Raw genomic sequence first — 22,255 nt, forward strand, 5'->3', positions numbered from 1 at the left:
TTCACCCTAGAAATAAACTTACTCATCTTTGCCCTGTTGTCGGAAACCACATGAGGGGCATATCTGGATAATTGAGTAAACATAAGAGAATACTCTTTCATCATTATGTTTCCCTTCCTGAGGTTGATGAATTCTAATACCTTAGCTTCTCTCAGCTCTAGGGGAAATAACCTCTCTAAGAATGCGGTGACAAACTCCTCCCACTCTATAGGTCCTGCAACAACTAACCTTTCTGATTTTCACTTCTTGTACCAATTGTGGGCAACATCCTACAACTGATATGCAGCTAGATCAACATTCTCACTAAGAGTAACCCCCATGATGTTTGTAACTTTTTGAACCTGATCGATGAATTCTTGAGGGTTCTCATCTGACTTAGACCCAAGAAAGGATGAAGGATTCATTCGAGTGAAGTCCCAAATCCTGACTGCAGCTGAATTGGCCACTGGATAGGCCGTAACGACAGCTGGTCATTCATTATAAGTAGCAACTGACTGAGCAAGATTAGAAAATATAGCTCTAAACTCTGCATGAGAAATATGTTCGTCCAAAGGATCTTTGGGCTGAGAGGCTGGCTAATTCCTGTTTCTTCTTTTATGAGGCATGTTCTATAAAAGAAAGGGAGAAATTGATTAGACTGAGATATTAGCTTGAGATTACGCTCACTGGCATGACATGAATAATGAAAGAAGGGAAACTATTCCTAAAACATCTTATATCCCCCTGCACATAAATATGGTGCGCAACACACCCATGTACAAGACTCTACTAGATGCGGTTTTAAGACTGCCTAGGACACTATTGAACCTTAGGCTCTGATACCAAGTTTTTAACAACCCAAAACTGGTACCCAAAATGCTACATAGTGCTCATAACCCTGAAGGACCTCAAGCTAACCTATGACTAATATCTGTACCTGAAGACTACATAATATACTGTGTAAATATGGAAATAAAGATTGTAAGGCCGTAAGGTTCAAAACTGAGACCCAATATCTAATAAAATATAACAACTATGTGGAGTTTGAAATACCCAAAAAAAACTAATAAATTAACTGAACATGATAGTCCAAAAAGCCTCTAACTGTCTAAATAAAGAGTTGATGGGACATGTCCCCAGCTAACTCCAACTACTAAAATAAACTGAGTACTGAAATAATAAGATAATGCTTAGTCCTCAAAGGATAAGGACTCATTGTTGACTCTAACTGCTGAGCACTGGAATGCTACTGATGCTCTAGAGCTCATGCTTTTAAACCTATGGTATAAATCACCATAACACAAATACGTCAATACGATTGAATATACTGGTATGCATGTGAGGTAGGTTGAATGCAAAGGGTTTACATGCACGAACTATGCTAACTGACTGAACAACATGAATGTGAAAATACATGCGTGAATACATAATAACTGTAACTGAGTTCATGATTACATGATTACTGAATTTGAGTACTGATAACATAAGATACTAATAATCGTATAACTAAAATAACTAATATTGAGTGACTGTATTTGACAGTCTAATTTCTGATTGAACTAGCCGAGTTTTTTTCTGTTCTGAGGTGATTGCATCAAACAGTCCTGAATTTTGTAGAACTATCTAAGTTTATTACTGAGACAAACTAACTGTATCTGATAGTCCTAATCTGTAATTGAAACTTTGGGAATTAGTCATCTAACTAACATGCCCCAAATAATGTAATATAGTTGTGTTGGGGTCCAATCTGTAACCCAATTGAAAGGGTGTCAATACCACGCCACTAGTAAGGACAAATTGTGGGTTACCCTCATCTAACAGTGTCCCCAAAAGAGAATGGTGGGACCCTCATCTGATAGTGTTTACCCACCTCAACAACCCTCATCTAATAATGTTGATGTCTTAACCTATGCTGGCTACAAAGTTCTGGAATAGAAGGATGAATTCTAAGAATCACACCCTCATCTGACAGTGTGTGTTCCCATCCTTTGGTTCTATCGGTGCTAATTCCTACTCCCATCTAAATAGACACTGAACATGGATTACTGAACTAAACTAGACTGAAGTAACTGAGTTTTTATTTACTAATGAAATAGTACTGAGATTACTCTATTAGTGAACTTTCCTGAGTTACATGATTGACTGAGTTCTAGGGATCATGGCTTGACTAAGGATATTATGAAAACATGACACTAACTCTAGTCACACAACTATATTTTTTAGGTATAAGTACCCCTTGGACTCGATCGGAAGAAACTGGCAAAGCATAACATTCTTGAATACATGACCAACATCACAATCCATAATACAATAAGTTGGAGATTTCATGAAGTACAAGTTCTAAAGCACCAAAATTGCTACACATATATCCATACTTCATTAACTAAGACATTTCATCAAATACTTGAAGTGCATAAACTTGTACATGAATGGAGATTTTATATTATTATACTAGTATGACACTTTTCCTTCACATAGGCATTTAGTCAAACAGATGGGGAGCATGATTTGTTTATACCATCATCAACACATCTAATAATTATGGATACATCAATCAACATGTAAATTGAAGTGGGTTTTCATGATTATTATGCAAATTTTCATATATTAGGGTCAATCATTGGAATATGTAATTTAAAACATGAATCAAAACCCCACAACATCATGAACATGAATTTCAATTCTATTTAAATCATGAACGTTAATAAATACACAAATCTTGTTATTTGAAAAGAGATTATTTATCTTCATGGGTGAAAAGGACCCATGAATCAACACATGACATACCTTGATAATTGATTTGGGAAGATTAATGGAAGAATCCTTGAGATTTGGATCTTAAATTAGAAACTCCTCTTCTTCTTCTTGAGAGAATTTGAGTGAAAAGAATGTATTTTGGTGAAATGGAGGCTGAATTTAGTGTTTATGGATGTTTGGGGTAAACGTAAAATATTAAAATACCCCACTAAAATCGTTTGGAAAATGCTGAATTCTACTGCTGACGATATTGGGCTGATGTCGTCACATATGTGATAAGCCGTTAGCTCATATCATCACTTGATGATAGAATTTATGAATTTATACCTAAGGCTGATGACATTAGCTGATAAGTCATCAGATATATGATAAGCTGTTAGCTAATGTTGTCACTTAGTTTTCAGGATAACGTGCTGGAGTAAAATGGGTATAACTTTTTGCTCCGATATCGAATTTGGAAGAAATTGGTATCGTTTGAAATATAATTCAATTATATATATTTTGGTGGGTCACGAGCTTAAAAATTCATACTATAACGAGAGATATGCTAGTTTGAAGTTGAATATACCAATATCTTTCCCAAGAATTCACTCGGTAAGGAATGTTTTGATTCGCCTAATAGCTAGGATGTATTTGAGACCTTAATTGACATCAAACTTGATTATTAAAATACCAAAGAACCATTATTCACTATAAATAGTCTTGAAATATTGTGCTAATATTGATTTGCATTTTTTTGGGGTATTACATTTTCTTCGAGAGGCTATATGGCATTTAAGAAACATTTCCTTTTTTTCATGTCTCAAATCATGTAGTAGAATTGTCCTATAAGAAATTTATAGAGATTCTCATCTTACTCCATTTATGTAAACATTGCCTTATTTTTGAGGTAATAGAAATGGTCAAGCTTAAATTCTTATGTATACAGTTTTCTCAGACAGCCCCCACAGACAGTTATGGGATTGAACGTAGGCTCAAAATTATACCATCAGTTCTTTTAAGTTCTAAATTTTTAAATATTTCATTCATGTTCATGAAAATTATGCACTAAGCTAAAGTCATATGTTCCCTCAGATCCCTTTTCAGAATCCTATGACAGTATATAGTTTAGAGATAGAAGCATGATCCTAGAAGTTTAGCAGCACTAAAATGGGGATAGTGTTATCTGAATTTAGTGGGTTATGTATCCATGGGGCTAGTTGTATGAAGGTAAAACAAAAGGCTTGAAATAGTGTGTGTAAGAATTTAAGTTTGTTTATTCAAAATTATTTATTGTTGATGTTAGGCATGTTGACGTAATGATAATTATCATGGTATAGGAAAAAATATAAGTTTAAAGATATGATATTAGTAGGCTATGAAGAAAGTTAGTGTGGTTCATTAAAGGTTTGGGTATATCCATGTTAAGTGTTAGAATCTAAGTTTGAATTATGGATAGTTGAGCTAATAGAAAGAAGAGTTAAAATTTGAGATGGTGTTGCAACGACCCGAAACTACCCCTAGTGGTTACACGATGCTCATGGCCCCAAAGGACCACAAGCTAACCCTTTTTCTGATGTCCGTAATGGAACACTGCACAATATATGGAAATAAAAGCAAAAATAGGCAAAAACAAGCCATAAGGCTCAACACATCTATAAATACTCAAACTACAAACTGAATATCGATACATCTATCCGAAAAGCCTTTAACTGTTTGAACTATGGAGTTGATGGGAAATGTGCCCAACTAACTCCGTTAACTGAAAATAAACAAAGTTTGATACAATAATAGAAAACTAAGTATCATCCTCAAATGAAGAGGACTCATTTCTATGACTACTACTGCTGACTGGGATTGAACTGCTGAGGGTACTCTGGATCTTATGCCTCTAAGCCTATGGTGTCAAATAAACACCATAGCATAAATGCGTCAGTACGTGGGAATGTACAGAGCATGCAGATGAGGTAATGCTAAATACAAAGGCTCATGTATGAACAGTTACATAACTGAATAATCATGAGTGTACCGAATGAGAACGCATACATGAATGGATAAACCATAATCACAATCATCACAACTCTAAATACTGAAACTAGGATACCACTTTACTATCATATGAACTTGCTACTAACACTGAGATACTGCATCACTGAATTATCTGATACTAATAATTGATTAACTAAATATACTCACATTAATGAATGAATTCTAAGCTCACTGCTCTCAATTGATTGGATCAAAGATCAACCTTTTTAATGGATGATTCTGGAATCTATTATTAATGATAAGAAAATTATCATGTTCGAATCTGACAACAAGAATACTCAACAGAATCTGGGAATGAGATCAAGCCTATCTGACGGAGATCTCTAAATCAGATAACAAGAATACTCAACATAATCTGGGATTGAGATCAAGCCTATCTTCCGGGATATCTCTAGATATGATAACAAGAATACTCAACAGAACCTAAGATAGAGATCAATCCTATCTGATGGGAGATCTCTAGATCGGATAACAAGAATACTCAATAGGATCTGAGACTGAGATCAAGCCTAACTATTTGGAGATCTCTAGATCTAATAACAAGAATACTCAACAGAATCTGAGATTGAGATCAAGCCTGTTTATCGGGAGATCTCTAGATCTGATAACAAATAACTGTATATGAGACCAAGCCTATCTGACGAATGATCATGAATCAATGGAACTATCTGAGTTCCACACTAAGATATATGACTGTACCTCATAGTCCTAATTTTTGAAGATTGTTACTAAAACTGCAACTGTGGGAAGTAGTAACTTAACCGACATACCCTGACCTTCCATAGGTGGGGTCCAACCTATAAACCCAGCTGGAAGGGTGCCAATACTGTGCCACAGGTAAATACCTCTCTATTCAAGCCTCTCTATCGGATGACCTTTGCAGGAAGTCGACCTAAGGCAATATAATAGTCAAACCTCTCTAACGGTGACAGCATCTACTGATGGAGACTCCTATATCCTGTGCTGGGTATGCAGTTCTGGAGTTCAAGGATTGATTCTAGCGACTCAGCCTCTCTCTGACTGGGAGCCTCCATCCCTTCCCTCGCTTGGTGCTAGCTCCTACTCCCAACTAAAAGACTTTGAACTGAATTCACAACTGAACACAAACTGAACTAAATCTGATACTGATCATATTTCTCAAATGATATGAATGAGTTAAGTTGAATTCACTTTGTTCCATATCTAACGGAATACAACTAAATCATGGTATCTAACTAATACAAAGTTTGAATAGGTTACTCATCACTACCGAGGCTAGTACTAAATACTTCGATACTATAAGATCTGAACTAAGTACAACACTGAGGTTATATTACTAGCGATCCTGAGATTTCGAAGATTACTGAGATTTCTTAAGTTTTGTATCTTTCTGAGGATACAGATTTCTGAGAATTATGGATTGACTGGGATTATTGTGAAAACTAACACGGGCTCTTGATAGCAGCTAAATTGTTAGGTATAAATACCCCCAGGACTCGATAACATAAAAGTAAAACATAACCATTCTTGATTAGTCTTAACCACGGTCATTCATTCATTATCACAATCACTAAAGCATCTCTTCAAGCATTTAGGAATCATAACATGTATCCACTATCGCAATCACTAACTCATCACTTCAAGCATTTTGGAATCATAAGCATCTATTCACCACCACAATCACTAAGGCATCACCCCAAGCATTTAGGAATCACAAACATCTATTCATCATCATAATCACTAAGGTATCACCTCAAGCATTTAGGAATCATAAACATCTATTCATCACCACAATCAGTAAAGCATAACCTCAAGCATTTAGGAATCATAAACATCTATTCATTATCACAATCACTAAGGCATCACCTCAAGCATTTAGGAATCATAGACATCTATTCATCATCACAATCACTAAGGCATCACCTCAAACATTTAGGAATCATAAATATCTATTCATTATCACAATCACTAATGAGTCACTTTAAGCATTTAGGAATCATAAACATCTATTCATTATCACAATCACTAAAGAGTCACTTCAAGAATTTAGGAATCATAAACATATAATAGCGTAGGGAAAAAATGTTACTAGATCATACTCCATTCAACAAGGTCTTGGATCAAGTACTTCGCATGTATATTAGTCTTGGTATGTATTGGATAGCACATGATTGGGAAAACTTTATACTATCATGTCACAACTTACTCGTCAAACACTTGGTATGTATTAAAGGCTTAGCATACATCAAAGAGCATGTAATTGAAGATCTTCATACTATCGTGTCTCAACTTGTTCAGTAACTCTTTTCAACAAACACTAGGCATGCATGGGTTTAAACCTAATTGGGGATTTTATACTATGATATCATAATTTATTCACTAGGGCATTTCATCAAACACTAGGCATGCATGGACTTGCTCACAATTTAGGGTTTCCTAATCAACATTCTATAATGTCCCTAATTCTTCACATAAGCACTTTATCAACCAACTTGAAGAGGATTTATCATGAACATCATATGAATTCCACACACTCGGGTCAAAGCTTGAAAAACTTGTAAACAAACATAAATCAAAATTCAATAATAACTGGAACATCAATTTAATTGTACATGAATCAAGAACAACTCATAAACATAAAATCTTTGAGATTTAGAAAAGGGTACTTGAGCTTCTTGGATGAAAGGGACCCAAGAATCAAAATCTACATACCTTGGAGAAACATTTTTCTTGAAAGCCGTTGGAGAGATTCTTTATTTCTCTTGATTCTCTTGATCTTTCTTGAAGAAAGAATAAGGGTTTTGATTTTTGTAAAACCCTAGTTTGATATTGAAGATGGGAAAAATGAGGCTGAGAGCCTCTTATTGTGTATAAATAGGGGGTAATAAAAATTGGGAAAAGACCCAAAAGCCCTTGGAATTAAAATCCAAAATTGGAGAATAAATCTTGATTTTTTATGTTGGTGTGACACGCCATAATAGTGCTAGCTCACTGGAATTTAGATAATTGGGAAACTGCATGACGGCGTGACACGGTGGAAATTGCGTTGCCACATTGGTTGCGAACTGGAACTATACCACGACACAATGGAATTATGAAGGTTCACTGTAATTTGACAATTGCCATTTTGCCTGGCTCCGCGGCGTGCTAAAGTGCCAGGTGGCACACTGTCTCACTAAAATGGCTCTAACTCTTCACCCGAGTGTCGAATTTAGGCAAATTTGGTATTAATGGAAAGCTTATTCGATGCTCTACATGACAAAAAATTGATGTGAGGAAAATTATACATGGGTCAAAATACTTCACATTTGGGAAGACACTTCTCAATCTTTTAGGACCGAATTTATGCTTCACTAAACATGCTCTAAGTCTCAGACTAGGAGAGAACTTTGCAGGGTGTTACAGGTGTGAACTCAGGGTATGGTGATACTTATGAAGATTCTAAGTTAGTTAATTTTTGATTTATTATATGATGACTACTGAGTCTATATAATGATAAGAGTTTTATCTCAAAAGAAAGTACGAGCAACAGGTTTTACACTTGTAGGTGTAGTTTTTTAGGTTGAGTTTATTATCTATGCGTATTGTTATATCTCGAACACTAGAGTAAAGTGATTGCAGTTTAGTTTAGAGTTTATTAAGGGATCCACAAACTAAGAATGACGGCTTAAAGCTAAGAGGGTGATGATAGAATGAGGAACCAAGTGAAGGTCTCAGATTTTAGTAGTGATGTCAGTGTATTGTCAAACATTAGAAAGAGAGAAAGTTTCCCGACCCATTCTAATCTCAGTGTAATTTTTTCTACTTCATTTATCATGATATATACCCATGCCTTATATGTCAGCTCCATGATCATAGCTCATATTCATGCACTTTCCAAAGAATTATGTACGCTCCTAATTCTATAACACCCCATACTTTCCTAGCTTAAAATTGTACCTAAAATGTCAAACATTTTCTTCGAAGATGAATACCTTTTATTTTATGTGGTATTTTTTTAGATTTAGACTCTCTATTGTGCGGGAAATTGAATGATCGTTCCATCGATACCAAATTCTCCCAAATTCGATACTAAGTTGAGAGGTTATGGCATTTTCAGTATTGATAATATTTAGACCTTTATTCAAGCAAGCCACTGCTATTCCACCGTGTTGCGATGGAAAAAGCAATCAAAGCCTCATCACGTTGTGGTGGAGGCCAATTCAATATTTGTCAATTTTCAGAAGGTCACCATGATTTGACCGCATTGCGGTGAATCCCAAATTAGCAATTGTCATAATCCAGTGAGTCTCTGTGATTCTATCGCATCGCAGTGGGTATCATGATGACACACTCACTGTGTCGTGGTAAGCCCTCAATCAGCAACCCAGTTATGAATTTTAAATCACAAGGGTAGTTTAGTTTTTTGCCCATATCCCCAAATTGTGAAAACAGATGATTAAGTGTACTATTGAGCATAATTTACTCATTATTCATCAAGTCTTTCTCAAAAAAACCCTAGGTTTCAATATTCAACTTCAAGAATCCCCCAAATTCCACTATTGTTTCTTCAAGAAAGCTCTAAATTGAGGATTCCCAAATCAAGACAATCAAGAATCCATCTTCAAGAATTCAAATAGGAATCCAAATTCAAGTTTCTCCATTTAGTCATTAATCAAGGTATGTGGGGTTATGAACAAGGAAAATCTTTTCATTCTTGTGCCAAAACTTATTTCAAATTCTAATTTTCACTAAATTTTATATGATTTCCCATGAAATGCAAGTTAGGGTTTATACCCATTATTGTTATTTACAAGTTTATGAGATTTTCAATGATTTAGAAGTTGAATTACATGATTATGTTCAAATCTTCATGAATATTGCAAAAATTTCAAGATTTTGAGTTGATTTGTCAATATTTACATTATCAAGCATGAAGATTTTGATATTTTGACATGAGTTTAATACGTGGGTTATTAATCCCTAATCAATGATTGCTATTTTGAGATTTGTTGTGCTATAAGCACCCTATGACTAGATTCCTCTAAAATTATAGATAAAGATTTGATCTTTTTGGTCTCAGACTAGATATGAATCCACTTTTCAGATTCAGATTACAAATTTAGCTTTACATATATACAGTTGGTTTTGATTATAAACTATTGTACTATTTTAAAAGTGGATTTCCCTCAGAATGAGCATACAAATTTAATGGGAGTAGTATTTAGCATCGAGATGGTATGTTACTGCGGTTTCGTACCCTAGAACTACGTACCAATTTAGGATTCATATTATTCCCACTTCTACGTGGATGAAAGACATGTGGTCTCTTAGATAGGTTATACTCCCTAGCAAGAGTATGATTTCTCTCCCCAACGTAAGGATTCCTCTTTAAGGGGACAAAAACATTGGACTCTATAAATTCTCACATGGTTTATGTCAGTTAGAAGAATCTCCCATGCAGAATAAATTTTCAGATTTCTAAACTCTTCAGATAAAATATTTCTCCCATATAGAATAATTTTGCAGATTTGTAAACCCTTTAGATAAAGTATTTTCCCATGTAGAAGTTTTTAGATTTCTAAACCCTTCAAATAAAGTATTTTTCCCATGTAGAATAAGTTTTCAGATTTCTAAACCCTTTAGATAAAGTATTTTTCCCATGCAGAATAAGTTTTCAAATTTCTAAACCCTTAAGATAAAGTCTTCTTCCTACAGCTTAATAGTAGAGATTTTTAGAATAGTTTCTAAAATTATTTCTCCCTACCATCTAAAAGAAAAGAATGACAAAAAAGTTTTTACAAAACTAAGTGTAAATGCTCACAGTTTACTCATATTATGCTTTACATAAAGATAACTGTTACATACTTCAACTTTTAGCTTTTAAATTTTGGAAGTGAGCTCTTTCTACACTTAGATAGTATGATTTACATACAGAATACAGGTATATCATTTAGAACAAAATGTTCTGACTCATTAGATTTATAAAGCATGACTTGCTTCTCATGATTATTATTTTCAGTATTTTGGATATTCCAGCTTATGTGAGTCATTTACATTTAGCATGCATTTTTTTACAAATTTTGATGATGAGATGATGTTTTTACTTATGCATTCTCCCCCATATACTTAGTACATCCTCAAAGTACAAATCCACATCTATGTCTATGTTCTACATTATCTTATAATATAGGTATCAGTTCAGTTGTAGCACACATACCATATTTAGACAGTTTGCAATTTCTAGTCAGCAGGTGATAAGTCCTATTGATTCAATGGCTCGAGTCAGTCATATAGTTTGAGCAGTATTGTATTTTTCTTTATTCAGTCATATTGATTTGGGATAGTTGGGGGTCATATCCCGGCTACCTATAGTCAATACAAGTAGATGCTTCATAGACAGTCAGTAGATTTAATATATTTGATTCCAATTTTGTTTTGTAAAAGCAGAGTTATTAACATTTTAATTTAGTTTTATATTGATCATATTAAGAAAAGAGTTATCTTTTGCCTATTTCAATCAGATTTATGTATTTTATTTAGTTTCTTATGAGTTATATAGTAGATGGGTTAGCTTGGGATCACTTATGGTCTTAAGCACCATATGATTTCTTAGGGTGTCACAAAACTTGGTATCATAGCACATGGTTCAAGTGTCCTAGGGTGCCTGGAAAGTCGTGGCTAGTAGATTCTTGCAGAACAGTATGGAGATGTCTGTACTTTTCTTCGAGAGGCAACAAGGCATTTAAGAAAAGTTTCTCTCCTTTCATACTCTAGATCATGTTGTAAAGTTGTTCCTTTAGAAATTCATATCTACTCGTGTGTTACCCCAAAATTCTTCGTGTATGACTTATTATTGAGATAACATGATTAGCCAGTTCTAATTTTCTCCCCAGATAATGCTCTCAAATTTACCATCAGTAATCTCAGAAGTCACACCAAAAGGCATGAGAGGAGCTCTCTAGTGCATCATAAGTACCTCAAGTTGAAATTTATGTCCTCATCCTTATGAGTTGTTCTGTTGAGACATAATAAGATATGTATTTAGATTATCCATTGGCCTTTTTCAATACATATAGTGCTAATGAGAGGATATAGTGTGAACCTAGACTATTAAATATAGTGTACATTTGAGGGATATTATGAACTTTAGTGTTATGATTTATGAATAGTGGAACCCTATTATAGTTGGAAGTATGGGTATAGAAGAGTAGTGACAAGAAAGTGGGAATGATAATAGATAGAAAGTATAAACATAAACTTAGGCATGTTGTATAGTTTTATTAAGGTGATATGTCCTTGTGTACTAGTCTAGTGAAAGGTAGAGAAGGATTTATTAGTTAAAGAGAATTGTTCTTTGCTTGAAGTATAAAAGGAGTTATGGATGGTATTTATTATGATTGAAAAGTATAGGATATTAATGAAGTAATTGGTGATTGATTACCATTAATTTAGGTGTATGGAAAGGTAAATAGAAGTGATGTATAGAAGTATTACTTGCTAATGGATTATAATAAGATAGGTCATATGATTTTGACTGATTACCATTATTATGAAGATCTAGTGGACTAGTGTTTCTTGATGTTTAATTTTATAGCTTCCAAGTGAGAATTGTATGTAAGATGGGTTGTTAAATCATGTTTATCACTAGACATTAAGTTTAACAGTTGATGGTCGTTAAGGTGGATGTAATGATTTCTTGGTTAGTAGTGCTAGTTATTTGGAAGTGATCTAGTAGGCTTGAACAGTATGTGCAGGAGTTTGAGTCCATTTTAATTCGTAATTAAGCATGATCTTATATGTACGATGAAGAAGTATACCCTAGATGATATGAGGTTGCATTATCTGTAAAAGGTTATTATCTATTGAGTTTCTAAGAGGAAGGAGACTAGTTATATAGTATATGATGTCCTTAATGGCTAAGTTAAGGAGTTGAGTTATGGATAGATGATGTTGAGCCTTTTTGGTACGATCTTGATTCTCATGGTTTAGAAATATAAGTTTAGAGATGCGATATTAATAGGCTATGATGGAAGTAGTATGGTTTACTAAAGGTTGAAGATATTTATGTTAAGTGTTAGAATCTAAGTTTGAACCTTTGAAGATTGAGCGAATAAAAATAAGAGTTAAAGCTCTAGAAGGTGTGAACCCAGGATGTAGTGATACTTACGCAGATTCTAAGTTAGTAAGTGTTCAAGATATTATATGATGATTAGTGGGACTGTAGAAAGATAGAGTTATACCTCGAAAGGAAGTATTAAGAGTGGGTTTTACACTTTTAGTTGTAGCCTTTCAGAGTAAGTTTGTTATTTACATGTATCATTGTGTTCCAGACTCTAAAGTACCGAGAGTCTAGTCTAGTTTAGAGTTTAGTAAAGGGTTCCTTAGACTTAGAATGATGGCTTAAATATAAGGGGAAGATGATAGAACGAGTGACCAAGTCAAGCTTTCATATTCTAGTAGTGATGCCAGTATGTTATAGAACATCAGAGAGTAGGGGTGAGGCTCAACCCATTCTTATACTAGTATTGGTATTTTAGTTATCCCAATATCTACTCATACCTTACATGTTAATTCCATGATCATAGTTCATATTCATGTATGTAATAGAGGATCATGTACTCTTCCAGTTCCTACTACAACGAGTTCCAGTTCATTCAGCAATTGGAATCATATTCCATAAAGTTATGAACTCCAAAATTCAGGTCATGCATCTCATGACTCGCGCACTTATTCTTTACAGTATGTTTAGTTCCAGTAATCAGGGAACACTCTTAGTGATCAGAAAATTCAAATCTATATCATGTATGTCCTTAGATTAGATCTCTTTAATAAATTGATGTCGTAAACACTCTATTCCCCAGGCCTCGATAAGGTGTCAAGTTATGCTTTGTATCACTTTATATTTCAGGCCCTGGTATTCCAACCTTTCAGTGACCTTCCCTTAGGTCAAGATAGTGATGATGAACAGTTGTGTAGATGGGAGAGAGTAAATATCTTATGTTAGGAAAGATAGCTATATGCTAGTTTTATGTAAGTCAATAAATGAACGAATATTGAGGCGAAGCTTTTTGTGTATGACTTGGTTAGTCGAGAATATTTTATGCGTGCCTTCTTAACAATAGTGCATGGAAGATGTTATTAATAGAGGTGTTAGAGAATACGAGAAAGGTGCTCTTATGGGTATTTGTTTAGAAGCGCATATTTGGTTATGAAGATAGGCTTAAACATGATGTTAGTATATAAGAGGATAGATGTGTTGAGCATTAATGAACGTCTAGTAAGAGGTTGAATTTAGTTATTAAAGTGATAAGAAGAATCATCCTAGGGTGAGTAGTTATGTCAATGCTTGGGGTATTGGATCCATGGTTCAGACTAGTATTATGGTGTTATGTGTAGTACCTCATGATTCCGAATAAGGCTTGACCATAATGAGAGGATTTAGTTTAGTTTAGACTTTAGTAGACAGATTTATCAATGTCCATGTGAGAATTACAAGTTGAATCACGTGAATATGGTATTTAAAGTGTAATAGTATAGTTGAGGGAGTGCTTGAGAAGTGTTGCTAAGCTTAAAAGTAAGAAGTTACATTGCTTAAGGCCTAGTAATTCTATCCTAGCTTATGATTTATAGATCTATGTTCCATGCTATAGAGTGGTAGCAATGTTGTGATTTCTTAGTCAGATGTTTTGTTCAGATCATGTCCAAAGTTCTTTACTTCCTTGGTTTCACACTTTTAACACTTAGAAACACATTTTGATTTCAAGATTCATCCTCGATCTTGGGATTTCATTGTATTCACTTTGATTGATTATTCAGTTTACGATTATGGGTTTTCTTTAATCCTATCATTGTGATTTCATTTTTGCTATCCAATATGAATTTTATTAATTTTGTCAAAATAATGAGTAGCTAAAACCCATAGTCAGGGTTCTCGAAACCCTGGCAAATTAACAAAGTAAGGGAAGTACGATTTTTGGCCTAAACCAATACCCATGGCATGTATTGCTTTGTCTTCATTATTAGGGGTGTCAAATAGGTGGGTTAGGTTAAGATTGAGGATATTAAGTGGGTTGAATTGGATATCATCTTGGGTCAGGACCTGCCTAAATATACTTCAGACTGAAATATGTTGGGTGGAAATGGGTAAACTATCGGGTTTGGTCTTGACCAGCCCAATATGACCCACTTTGTCTATAGTTAAATAGTTCGAATTTCAAGTTTCATTTATATTAAAATTACATGATCTCGACTTGATATAAACAATATAGCTCTTTGTATTTTCAACAGTAAATGTGTGCATCTAATATTTAGGATGTAAAATTCATACTAACTTCCCTGATTGGTAAGATTAATTAATAATTATCATAAACAAATACTAACAGCTAACTAATATTTCTACGTCCTCCGTGTAATCTTGAATACTGGGTGCTTCATTAAAAACACTGAATAGCATTGGCAAGTTATCTAGAAAAATAAATAAAAGGTACATCGGCACGCCCACAGAACCGTCAAGTCAACTCCTCATGTCGTCAAATGCCCATAATACCAATAATGTACTAAAATATGTTTACACTATAGATGATTCCATAATAGCCCACTTCTAATGCACATGTCTTTAAACAAAGGGAAAAATAAAATTCTCCAACACCATCAAGTTTTTCTGGGCATGCAACTAATGAATTAGAGAGTGTCTCCTTCCAACTACGTCATCTTGATCAGATATCCAACCAAAAAACCAATAAAACCAATCAACACGACGAACAACATTTAAAAAATGGACAAAAACTGTAATCTTTTTCCCTTGTCAGGCTTCAAAATTTAAATTTTAAGCAATGGATCAATGGATCAGGTGAATGAGGATCCCTGGTGGAGTGACTGCCAACTACACAAATGCTATGACCTGAGTTCCCCAAAGGAAATGTCACTATATCCTCTGGTTTGATTTCATCCTCAAGTATGAAACTGTTTATTGTATCAAAAGAAACTTTGACTTGAATCACAACTGACAGCACCTCTGGTAGCATTCTAACAGGTTCCGATGTGGACCTTAATGCTACCAACACAGACAAAATCATAGCAGCACCAAATGAGGCGCAATACATAATAGCATCAACAGTATGCCACTTGCACTGTCAAACTAACCTAAGGATGCAAACATTGTTAGCAGAAATATGTTAAATTCCAACATCAGTGAGCGGAGAGGGACTTGGTATAGCAATTATAATTTGTTAGTTATTTTACAGCTACTAGCAACATTTGTATCAAAAAGAAGCTTTGTCATCGTGTAATTTTCTTGCCAGTGCATCACTATCTAATAAGTGTGTCACTATCTGTCAGTACTGTGCACAAACCAGTACCACTAAGAGCCATTGCCCGTGATCTTTTCTAGAAACTCTCTTCACATAGTTGAGTTTCATTCTAACATCACCAATCTAGGTTTCACTATATACAACTTTCTATATTACACCTATTGTAACCAGCCATAAATACATGGCACTATGGTATATTCTTTGAGACATAACAAGAGAAGCGAAACAGGGTCATAGGCTGAAAGAATTAACTATTAAGCATATATTTGCATACATTCACCAAGCTAATTAAATCTCTAAGCAGTAACTTCACTCACATCTATTGCAATGCCATATTCCTCTTCAAACATATTGTACTAGTAATACCAACAAGTCCATCTTTGATTATCTTTTTATGAACCTCATATAATTTACAAACATCAGCTTTTACCATATTTCTTGAAAGGGTCTTAACATAAGGATTAAAAAAAGAATGAATATCTCTAATCCCTTCATGTTCCATTAAGTTAAATGGATAATTATGTCTAACTGTAGACTTGGCTATTTTTTCATGATATAATTTGTGATCTACTGGCGTACTTTGTTGGGATTGAGATTCATCTTTTAGTTGTTTCAAGTGATGACAATTTAAATTTGAAGTTCATGAAGTCGGGTCAGCCAACATGATAAGTCCACATTTTTTACATTTTGCTCGTAATCTATTATCTTTACTGTTATCCTATGGAAACTCCTCAAAAAACTTCCACGCTTCGTATATTCTTTTGTGTTTTGATTAACTTGAAAAGATAGAAGATTCATCGTTATGATCCATAACAAATGATAAAACCCAGAAAAAATGTGAATCCATCAATTAAACAACTATAATTGACCCTACTCCTTACATTTTGATTCAAATTTCTAACATCAACTCTACACAAATTCAAACTATTCTTGTTTACATAAGGAAGAAAAAAGAATCTTGTCCAAAACTTTTGTTTGATATGCTAATAACACCTTTGTTTGATCTTTTCTGGGTCATCGCACAACAAAGACAAATCTAGTATTTGGAATTTATATGCATATTTACGGCAATTAATTTAATACATAAAAAATATATAATAAACTTCTTAATACATACACAAAGTTTAAGCAAAAGATATTGAGATTTGGTGAATCCATAATTACGTGTAGATCCAAAATTAGGTCAAACTTTTGTATGAAATTTGAGCAATACCAGCATCCAAGAGGCAACAACGACTTCACAGAAGTAATTAGAGTAATTTTAGATAAACTGATTAATCGAGACTCAAGAAGAATGTTGAATCGGAGGTCAGGAATAGAGTTCCAACTGCCGAAAATGTGTTTCGGCAATGTGGAGTGTCGTCGACGGTGGTTGATTTGCTATGGGTTCACAAATTTCTGTCTTGGATTTTAACTGCTTAAGGGTTGAAATGAGTTGATTTTTTTTTCTCGGTGGAAAAGGAGTTGAAATGAGTATTTTAAGGGTTGAAATACGTGAGAATTATTTTTTAACGGGCCAGATTTAATGGGCTCAAACCTAACCTAATTTGAAATTAGTTTGTACACAACCCAAAAAAGTTTGTGCGGTTTTAGCCTTAATGGGTTTATTTTGACAGCCCTACTCACTGTGATTGATTTCTCAATGGGTTCACATATTAGGATTCTTCCTAGATATTGATACTTACTCCAAAAGAGGGGTAGTGACTAGGAAAAGAAAAAGACAACTGTAATTTGGGAGTTAATATTTGATCTGTTGTAGTACAACGGAATATAGTGCATAGTTATGAGCTTTCATCTAATAACTTGAGACTCAAAAGGTAATCGTTAACTGGGATGAAGATAAGGGTAAGTAACCCGACACTTTGAGACTCAAAATATTATGGGTGAAATCTTCCTACTTATCCAAAAAACTATACGAGGTACATAACTTATTAGTTTTATATGCATAGTATTGACTTGGTTCAATAACACACGATAAGACTGCACAATTGAGACGCTAGGGGAAACTTTCTCGACCCGAATCATAGCCCTGGCCATGATGAGTATCCCGAACCATAAAGGCCTAAAACACCCCTATCTTTCTGGTAGTCATGCACATAATTCATATGATAAAAAATACGGAAGATAAACAATATTACGGAAACATGGTCAAGAATCATACGAAAGCAATAATGGGGAATAATCTCCCACAATCTCAACACAACATCTCTATAATATCTGCAAAATCTCTACTACATGACTGAAACAAATATCTATCTAAAAACTGGCACAAGGCCCCCAGTAGACCCAAAACTAATAAATGATAAATGAAACTGCCAGATATCAGGCCTTCCAAAATATAGAAGGCTCACCAAGTGACTCTGTGAATCTGTCTGAGGAAAGCTACTGATTTTCTGGACCCCTAGACTTTGCCTCCGAACCTGGAAGGGAAGGGGGATAATAAAAAAGTACTGGTACGCAGAGATATCAAAATAAAACATAATATTTTTATAAAATATAGTTGAGAGCTATTTTAAAGCAGTTTCATAGCAAATTATTTGAAAACACATGGGCGTAACGTAATTGTTTTCAACAACAATGCAATGCAGCTGAGCTAGGTGGAATGCCGTACATATCATATTTACACCAACTTTCAAACCTCGATTGTCGTCGAGATTAGAGTATAAGTGAGGAGAAGACACAAAAGATCACATAACAGGGTGTCTCGACCCAATGGTAGTGCACAAGATCACAAAGCAGGGCTTCTAACCATAGTCCCAATTTAGGAATAACATAAAGTCAGGTACGCAAGATCACAAAGCATGGTACCAAGTTTCCATGTCGACAAACATTATTTTCAACGATGAGCCCTGACACACAAATGCCTTCTTCGGGCATTCACCTATCTCGTGTAAAATCAATGCATTCAAATTTTATCTAATTTAATCATATATCATATTCTGTAGGGTATCCTCATACCCGACTTGCAAGCCATCAATATAACATAATTCTTCTCATTCAACTATTGTATTCAACATGTTTTAACATAAAAAGCCCTCTCGTTTTCAAGTTAAAATCATATCAATTCTCAAAACATTTCATGTTATGCTTTTCAAGATGTTTTCAAACAATTTACATCATATGAACATTTAAAACAAATTCACATCAAGAGAAGGATTCTATATCATTCATACTCTCAAGTTAACATCTTTTTGGAATACATGCATATACATATATCATATATTAAATCACTTTAGAATTAGGCCTAAAGACAAAATCAATATCATAAAATGTTTAAAACATAATCATATTAGTAATTTCAAAATCCCCATTCGAAAACATGAATTTTTAAAGCCCATGAGATTTTTGAGATAACCCCACGTACCTCTATATGCGAGTATGATAGGTGCTTCTTGAAGCCTACGTTGTGGAGATTCCAAATCTTCAATTTATTTGGAAAAACCATGGTTGAATCTTGAACTACTTGGGTTTCTATTTTGAAACCCTATCTAGAGTTCTTGAAGAATTTTGATGAATGAAAGTGTATTTTTTGGTCTTTAGGAACTAAATTTCGTGTTTATGGCTAAATAAGGGTGGGAAAAGGACTATTTTGCCCCAAAAACAAAGTGTTTAAGTCACTTGAAACCTTTACATAGGCGCCACCTATGCTATCGCCTATGTTTACATAGGCACCGACTATGCTATTGCCTATGCTTTCCAGTGACCATGTGCAATTGGTTAGGCGACGCATACTACTTTGAAAGGCCATAACTTCTTGCTCGGGAATTGAATTTTAGCAAAATTGGTATCGTTGGAAAGCTAATTCGAAAACCTATCTTTTTACACATAGTAAGCTCTCTAATTCGACATATACAGTGAGTTATGGTCAATGGAAGCTGACACAAATTACAACGTCCACTAAATTTAATCGATAATAATAGTTTCAACTCGTCCTTGAGTTGAAGGACCTCTATGGTCTAAATTCAAGCTAGAATGGATTCATATACTATGCAAATAATTAACATGCTATATTGGCATAGGATTTATAGCTTCGGGATTATCAACGCATCGGAATCATGGTCTATAATGTAGCCCAAAATACACAGTGTTACAGAAACACAATCCTAGTGTTCACCTACAACTGATTTTAAACCAAGTTTTTATTGTTATTTGGTTAAGATGACTACAATCAAAACCTTAAATTTACTTTTCCTATTTTGCCCATAGACTTCAATCACTTAGATTTATCAAACCATGTGTTCCCTTGGGATTCGACCCCAACCTTAGTTCGGTTACTATATTTTGATAGTGATCATACCATCATCTAAATTGAGTTGTTATTTAATATCATCCCTATATTATGGTCAAGGAAGGGATAGGGCTCGGGCACAAGATTTTAAAAAAGGGATAAAATTTGATAAGGTTAAGATTGAGGTGATTGAAAAATTGCCTTCACTAATTTTTGTGAAGGACATTTATAGTTTCTTAGGGCATGCAAGTTTCTATAGATGATTAATCAATGACTGCTCTAAAATTTCTAATCTATTAAGAAAATTATTTGAAAAAATGTGAAATTTGTGTTTGATGAGGCCTTTCTAAAAGAATTGGAGTGCCTGAAGGAGAAATTTATTTCAGCCTTCATTATTATGTCTCTGAAGTGGACCTTGCCATTTGAGGTGATATTTATTGCTAGTGGTGTGGTGATAGGATCATTCATAGGTCAAAGTAAAGGGAATATATTACACCAGATCTAATATGCTAGCAAAATACTTAATCATGCTAAAAAAATTGCACTATGAATGAACAAGAGTTGTTTATGATTGTGTTCGCATTTGATAAACTCGTCTTACTTGATTGATACCAAAGTCACTATGCATACTAATTATGTAGCTCTTACACATCTAATGGAAAATAAAGATTCAAATTAAGGTTTACTAGATGGGTACTTCAGTTTCAGGAGTTTGATTTTGATGTCAAGGATCGAAAGAAAATTAAAAATTAGGTAGTTGATCATTTGTCACGGCTTGAAGAGGAGGTTATGTTATAACTAAAGGGGATCTTGAAATTGATGATACTTTTCTAGATGAATGGGTGTTGGAAACATATCAAGACTTAATCTCTTGATTTGCATAATTTTCCAGCTACATGACAAGTAACCTTATCCCAGAAGATACATTATTTTAGTAGTGCAAGAGATTTATACATAAGGTAAGGAAGTTTTATTTTCAAATGAGATACATTTATTTCATATCTGTGATAATGGAGTGATCAAGAGATGTATTCCAGAGGTTGATATTATGACCATATTAGAGGTGTATCATTCATCTCCAGTTGGGGGTTATCATGATGGTGCGCAGACCGCACATAAAATCATGCAATGTGGTTACTATTGGCCTACTATATAAGACCGCACATAAAATCATACAATGATGTTGTCCTACTATCTAAAAATATGTACATGAATATGTTAGGGATTATGAAAAGTTTCAGAGGCAAGGAAATATCTCACACAGACATAACTTATAATGGCAATGATCACTGAGCTTGACTTTTATAATGTTTGGGCCATTGACTTTATGGGTTCATTTATGAGTTCACATGAGATATAATATATCACAATGGATGTTGACGATGTTTCAAAGTTGGTGAAAGCAATTGAGCTTCCAAACAATGGAGATAACAGTGTCATATCCTTTCTAAACAAGAACATCTTCTCTAAATTGGGCAGATCTAAAGCTATCATTAGTGATGGAGGCTTATATTTCTATAATTATCTTTCAAAGCCTTACTTGATAAAACGGTGTGATGTATAAGGTGGAAACACCTTACCATCCTCAAATAAATGGGAAGGTTAAGGTTTTCAATTGGGAGATAAAATTTATTTTGGTGAAGACTTTGAATGCCAATAGGAATGATTAGGCCAAGAATTTAGATGATGCATTATGAGCCTATTAGACAACATACAATACTCCCATAGGTTCATCTCTATATAAACTTGTTTTATGGAAAAGAATGCAACTTGCCCGTCAAACTTGACCATAAAGAACTATGGATATTGAAAAGGCTTAATATTGAGTGGACATATAACAAAATTGAGATTGGATAAGATGAATGAAATGGACAAGTTCTGGCTCTACGCTTATGAGATTTCATCCTTATACAATGAAAATATGAACTTGTATTATAATTGAAAGATAGTATGAAGATAATTCCAACCAAGTGATTCGATTTTGCTGTATAAT

This window comes from Capsicum annuum, chromosome 11, assembly GCF_002878395.1.
Source record: "Capsicum annuum cultivar UCD-10X-F1 chromosome 11, UCD10Xv1.1, whole genome shotgun sequence".
Lineage (NCBI taxonomy): Eukaryota > Viridiplantae > Streptophyta > Magnoliopsida > Solanales > Solanaceae > Capsicum > Capsicum annuum.